This window comes from Oncorhynchus gorbuscha, unplaced genomic scaffold, assembly GCF_021184085.1.
Source record: "Oncorhynchus gorbuscha isolate QuinsamMale2020 ecotype Even-year unplaced genomic scaffold, OgorEven_v1.0 Un_scaffold_14711, whole genome shotgun sequence".
Lineage (NCBI taxonomy): Eukaryota > Metazoa > Chordata > Actinopteri > Salmoniformes > Salmonidae > Oncorhynchus > Oncorhynchus gorbuscha.
Genome location: NW_025756636.1, coordinates 1 through 6318, shown reverse-complemented (window position 1 = coordinate 6318; position 6318 = coordinate 1). Strand labels below are relative to the sequence as shown.

General features: G+C 51.6%; 1 long non-coding RNA gene across 1 annotated transcript; it reads right to left on the bottom strand.

The window, feature by feature from the left end:
* Positions 1-1719: 1719 nt before the first annotated feature.
* Positions 1720-6080, bottom strand: LOC124030736. The gene is made up of 3 exons (XR_006838022.1): positions 5983-6080; positions 4778-4903; positions 1720-1818 (listed from the first exon to the last, which is right to left on the bottom strand). It is a non-coding gene; the product is annotated as an uncharacterized LOC124030736 (long non-coding RNA).
* Between the last annotated feature and the right edge of the window lie 238 nt (positions 6081-6318).

Here is a 6318-nt window from a genome sequence, read left to right as displayed (position 1 = left end):
CCCTGACTAGAGAACTATGGGCCCTGACTAGAGAACTATGGGCCCTGACTAGAGAACTATGGGCCCTGACTAGAGCGTTACGGGCCCCCCTGATTAGAGAACTATGGGCCCTGACTAGAGAACTATGGGCCCTTACTAGAGCGCCACGGGCCCCCCTGATTAGAGCCCTATGGGCCCCCCTGACTAAAGAACTCTGGGCCCTGACTAGAGCGCTATGGTCCCCCCCTGACTAGAGCGCTATGGGCCCTGACTAGAGAACTACGGGCCATGACTAGAGAACTATGGGCCCTGACTAGAGAACTATGGGCCCTGAGTAGAGAACTATGGGCCCTGACTAGAGAACTATGGGCCCCCCCTGACTAGAGCGCTATGGGCCCTGACTAGAGAACTACGGGCCATGACTAGAGAACTATGGGCCCTGACTAGAGAACTATGGGCCCTGACTAGAGAACTATGGGCCCTGACTAGAGCGCCACGGGCCCCCCTGATTAGAGCGCTACGGGCCCCCCTGACTAGTGCACTATAGGCCCCCCTGACTAGAGCGCTATGGGCCCCCACTGACTAGAGCGCTACGGGCCCCCCTGACTAGAGCGCTACAGGCCCCCCTGACTAGAGCGCTATGGGCCCTGACTAGAGCTCTACGGGCCCCCTGACTAGAGCACTACGGGCCCCCTGACTAGAGCACTACAGGCCCCCCTGACTAGAGCGCTATGGGCCCTGACTAGAGCTCTACGGGCCCCCTGACTAGAGCACTATGGGCCCCCTGACTAGAGCGCTACGGGCCCCCCTGACTAGAGCGCTATGGGCCCTGACTAGAGCTCTACGGGCCCCCTGACTAGAGCATTACGGGCCCCCTGACTAGAGCGCTACGGGCCCCCTGACTAGAGCGCTACAGGCCCCCCTGACTAGAGCGCTACGGGCCCCCTGACTAGAGCGCTACAGGCCCCCTGACTAGAGCGCTACGGGCCCTGACTAGAGCGCTATGGGCCCTGACTAGAGCTCTACGGGCCCCCTGACTAGAGCACTACGGGCCCCTGACTAGAGCGCTATGGGCCCCTGACTAGAGCTCCACGGGCCCCCTGACTAGAGCATTACGGGCCCCCTGACTAGAGCGCTACGGGCCCCCTGACTAGAGCGCTATGGGCCCCCTTGACTAGAGCGCTACGGGCCCCCACTGACAGAGCGCTACGGGCCCCCTGACTAGAGCGCTACGGGCCCCTGACTAGAGCGCTACAGGCCCCCTGACCAGAGCGCCACGGGCCCCTGACTAGAGCGCTACGGGCCCCCTGACTAGAGCGCTACGGGCCCCCCTGACTAGAGCGCTATGGGCCCCCTGACTAGAGCACTATGGGTCCCCTGACTAGAGCACTACAGGCCCCCCTGACTAGAGCACTACAGGCCCCCCTGACTAGAGCGCTACAGGCCCCCTGACTAGAGCGCTATGGGCCCTGACTAGAGCGCTACGGGCCCCCACTGACTAGAGCGCTACGGGCCCCCTGACTAGAGCGCTACGGGCCCCCTGACTAGAGCGCTACAGGCCCCCTGACTAGAGCACTACAGGCCCCCTGACTAGAGCGCTACGGGCCCCCTGACTAGAGCGCTATGGGCCCTGACTAGAGCTCTACGGGCCCCCCTGACTAGAGCACTACGGGCCCTGGTCAAAAGTATTGACATATATAGGAAGTAGGGTGTCATTTGGGATGCAGGTGTAGTCTTACCACCCATTGTAGGCCCAGAGCCCGTTGTAAAACGCCAGTCCAATGGATCCAAAGGAGGTTGAGGCTCCTTCAAATGGGTTGGACAGATTCTCAGTGTTTCCTGGACACAAACAGTATGTACACTACCGTTCAACAGTTTGAGGTCACTTCGAAATGTCCTTGTTTTTTAAAGAAAATCACATTTATTGTCCATTAAAATAACATTAAATTGATCACAAATACAGTAAAGACATTGTTAATGTTGTAAATGATTATTGTAGCTGGAAACGGCTGATTTTTAATGGAATATCTACATAGGTGTACAGAGGCTCATTATCAGCAACCATCACTCCTGTGCTCCAATGACTCGTTGTGTTAGCTAATCCAAGTTTATCGTTTTAAAGACTAATTCATCATTAGAAAACTGTCTCTAACCAGAAAAGAAAGAGGAGTGGGAGGCCCCGGTGCACAACTGAGCAAGAGGACAAGTACATTAGAGTGTCTAGTTTGAGAAACAGATGCCTCACAAGTCCTCAACTGGCAGCTTTATTAAATAGTACCCTTCAAAACACCAGTCTCAACGTAAACAGTGAAGAGGCGACTCCTGGATGCTGGCCTTCTAGGCAGAGTTGCAAAGAAAAAGCCATATCTCAGACTGGTCAATAAAAACAAAGAAGATTAAAATGGACAAAAGAACACAGACACTGAACAGAGGAACTCTGGCTAGAAGGCCAGCATCCCGGAGTCGCCTCTTCACTGTTGACGTTGAGACTGGACAGAGGAACTCTGGCTAGAAGGCCATCATCCCAGAGTCTCCTCTTCACTGTTGATGTTGAGACTGGACAGAGGAACTCTGCCTTGAAGGCCAGCATCCCAGAGTCTCCTCTTCACTGTTGACGTTGAGACTGGACAGAGGAACTCTGGCTAGAAGGCCAGCATCCCAGAGTCTCCTCTTCACTGTTGACGTTGAGACTGGACAGAGGAACTCTGCCTAGAAGGCCATCATCCCAGAGTCTCCTCTTCACTGTTGACGTTGAGACTGGACAGAGGAACTCTGGCTAGAAGGCCATCATCCCAGAGTCTCCTCTTCACTGTTGACGTTGAGACTGGACAGAGGAACTCTGGCTAGTTTAGTTAGTTTAGTTTATTTTATTTCACAGGGACAGTGCACATCTAATCAACTGTTGTCAGTAAGAGTGCCGGTTTTACCAGACGGCTAATTCTCAACTGCAGTCCTGGGCAGGTTATTAAAAACAATTACAATATAGACAATAGCACCATAGAACAAGCAAGACATAGCAACATAGGACAAGCAAGACATAGCATACAGACAGAGCAACATAGAACAAAAAGCAGCAAAACAAAGCCAGCATCCCAGAGTCTCCTCTTCACTGTTGATGTTGAGACTGGACAGAGGAACTCTGCCTAGAAGGCCATCATCCCAGAGTCTCCTCTTCACTGTTGACATTGAGACTGGACAGAGGAACTCTGCCTAGAAGGCCATCATCCCAGAGTCTCCTCTTCACTGTTGACGTTGAGACTGGACAGAGGAACTCTGCCTAGAAGGCCATCATCCCAGAGTCTCCTCTTCACTGTTGACGTTGAGACTGGACAGAGGAACTCTGCCTAGAAGGCCAGCATCCCAGAGTCTCCTCTTCACTGTTGACGTTGAGACTGGACAGAGGAACTCTGCCTAGAAGGCCATCATCCCAGAGTCTCCTCTTCACTGTTGACGTTGAGACTGGACAGAGGAACTCTGGCTAGAAGGCCATCATCCCAGAGTCTCCTCTTCACTGTTGACGTTGAGACTGGACAGAGGAACTCTGGCTAGAAGGCCATCATCCCAGAGTCTCCTCTTCACTGTTGACGTTGAGACTGGACAGAGGAACTCTGGCTAGAAGGCCAGCATCCCAGAGTCTCCTCTTCACTGTTGACGTTGAGACTGGACAGAGGAACTCTGGCTAGAAGGCCATCATCCCAGAGTCTCCTCTTCACTGTTGACGTTGAGACTGGACAGAGGAACTCTAGCTAGAAGGCCATCATCCCAGAGTCTCCTCTTCACTGTTGACGTTGAGACTGGACAGAGGAACTCTGCCTAGAAGGCCATCATCCCAGAGTCTCCTCTTCACTGTTGACGTTGAGACTGGACAGAGGAACTCTGGCTAGAAGGCCATCATCCCAGAGTCTCCTCTTCACTGTTGATGTTGAGACTGGACAGAGGAACTCTGGCTAGAAGGCCATCATCCCAGAGTCTCCTCTTCACTGTTGACGTTGAGGTGTTTTGAGGCCCCTCCCTTCCGAACACAGTTTTTGGTTTGAATATTGGCTTCAGGAAGTATTCACGCCCCTTGATTTTGTTTCAATATTTTGTTGTGTTACGGCCCGAATTTTATTAAATTTAGATTTTGTCTTACTGACCTACAAACAATACTCCATTATTGTCAAAGTGGTATTACGTTTTTAGAAATGTTTACAAATTAATTAGAAATTAAAAACTAAAATGTCTTGAATCAATAAGTATTCAACCGCTTTGTTATGCCACACCTAAATAAGGGAATATGGCTCTGGTCTAAAGTAGTGCACTATGTAGGGAATAGGGTGCCATAGGGCTCTGGTCTAAAGTAGTGCACTATGTAGGGAATAGGGTGCCATAGGGCTCTGGTCTAAAGTAGTGCACTATGTAGGGAATAGGGCGCCATAGGGATCTGGTCTAAAGTAGTGGCATATATATAGGGAATAGGATGCCATAGGGCTCTGGTCTAATGTAGTGCACTATAAAGGGAATAGGATGCCATAGGGCTCTGGTCTAATGTAGTGCACTATAAAGGGAATAGGGCTCTGGTCTAATGTAGTGCACTATATAGGGAATAGGGTGCCATAGGGCTCTGGTCTAATGTAGTGCACTATAAAGGGAATAGGGCTCTGGTCTAATGTAGTGCACTATATAAGGAATAGGGCTCTGGTCTAAAGTAGTGCACTATATAGGGAATAGGGAGCCATAGGGCTCTGGTCTAAAGTAGTGCACTATATAGGGAATAGGGTGCCATAAGGGTAGCAGACAGAATGTGTAAAGTACCAACCTTGTGCCAAGAGGACGATGCCCGCCACTATGATGACCAGGATGATGAGAAGCTTGGCTGCAGTGAAGAAGTTCTGGACATAGTTGGCTAGCTTCACACTGAGACAGTTCACCGACACGATCAGAACTGGAGGGGAGGAAGAGGAAGAGGAATATTTTATTAATCCATATGAGACAGAAGTTGGTTTTCTGTTGTAGTCAACCACTCCCACGGACGGACGGACGGACGGACGAGACGGACGGACGGACGGACGGACGGACGGACGGACGGACGGACGGACGGACGGACGGACGGACGGACGGACGGACGGACGAGACGGACAGACAGACAGACAGACAGACAGACACGTGTATGAGGCTGGAACTGTGGGCATCTACTAGTGTCATGCTACTGTAGTGCCCAGGGAGCAGTTAGGGGTTAAGAGCCTCAGGATCAGTTCAGGGGTTAGGAGCCTGGGATCAGTTCAGGGGTTAAGAGCCTGGGGATCAGTTCAGGGGTTAAGAGTCTGGGATCAGTTTAGGGGTTAAGAGCCTGGGGATCAGTTCAGGGGTTAAGAGCCTGGGATCAGTTCAGGGGTTAAGAGCCTGGGGATCAGTTCAGGGGTTAAGAGCCTGGGGATCAGTTCAGGGGTTAAGAGCCTGAGGATCAGTTCAGGGGTTAAGAGCCTGGGTATCAGTTCAGGGGTTAAGAGCCTGGGTATCAGTTCAGGGGTTAAGAGCCTGGGGATCAGTTCAGGGGTTAAGAGCCTGGGGATCAGTTCAGGGGTTAAGAGCCTGGGGATCAGTTCAGGGGTTAAGAGCCTTGCTCAAGTGAACAACACCATTTGATGGTTTTTAAGATACTAGAGGAGCAGGAGGCGGGAGCAGGAGGCGGAGGAAGCGGGAGGAAGAGATGGAGGAGGAGGAGACAAGAAAGAGGAGGAGAAAAGGGGAAGAGGAGGAGGAGAAGAACACAAGGCAGGAAGAGCATGTTGGGGTCAGGTCATGGCTATTTTTTAATTCATCTTTACTCGATCCCAGGCATCCTCTCTTCTCAAAAGGCATTGGAGAAGGTCAGAGGGGAGGGACCTTGGATCTTCTCCTCCAATACGATGCAAGGAACACAAATTTAGATAGAGCCATGGTTTTAATTCAGTCCATTCAGGAAGTGCATGCCGATTGTTTTCTATTAAGATTTTTCATAATTCAAGAAATATTCACACTCACAGATGCACACTACAGCCAGGCACTTGGTGACCACAATGGGAGGAGTGCATCCTGGGTAGAACGGTGTGGAGGTGTATTCTGCGAAGCTCAGGGCGATGATAGGCGGAGGCGGAGGGCTGTACGACCATGATTGTGCTCCATGAGTAGAGGTAGGCCATCACTGACCCATAGGCCTCCATCAAGTACACATATTCCCCTCCAGACTTAGTGATCATGGTGCCCAGCTCCGCGTAGCACAGTGCCCCTGCAGACAGACAGGCAGGCTCAGAGACAGACAGCTAGTTGACACTAATCAATTAAGACCTAGACAACCAGGTGAGTTCCTAACTAAGTCAA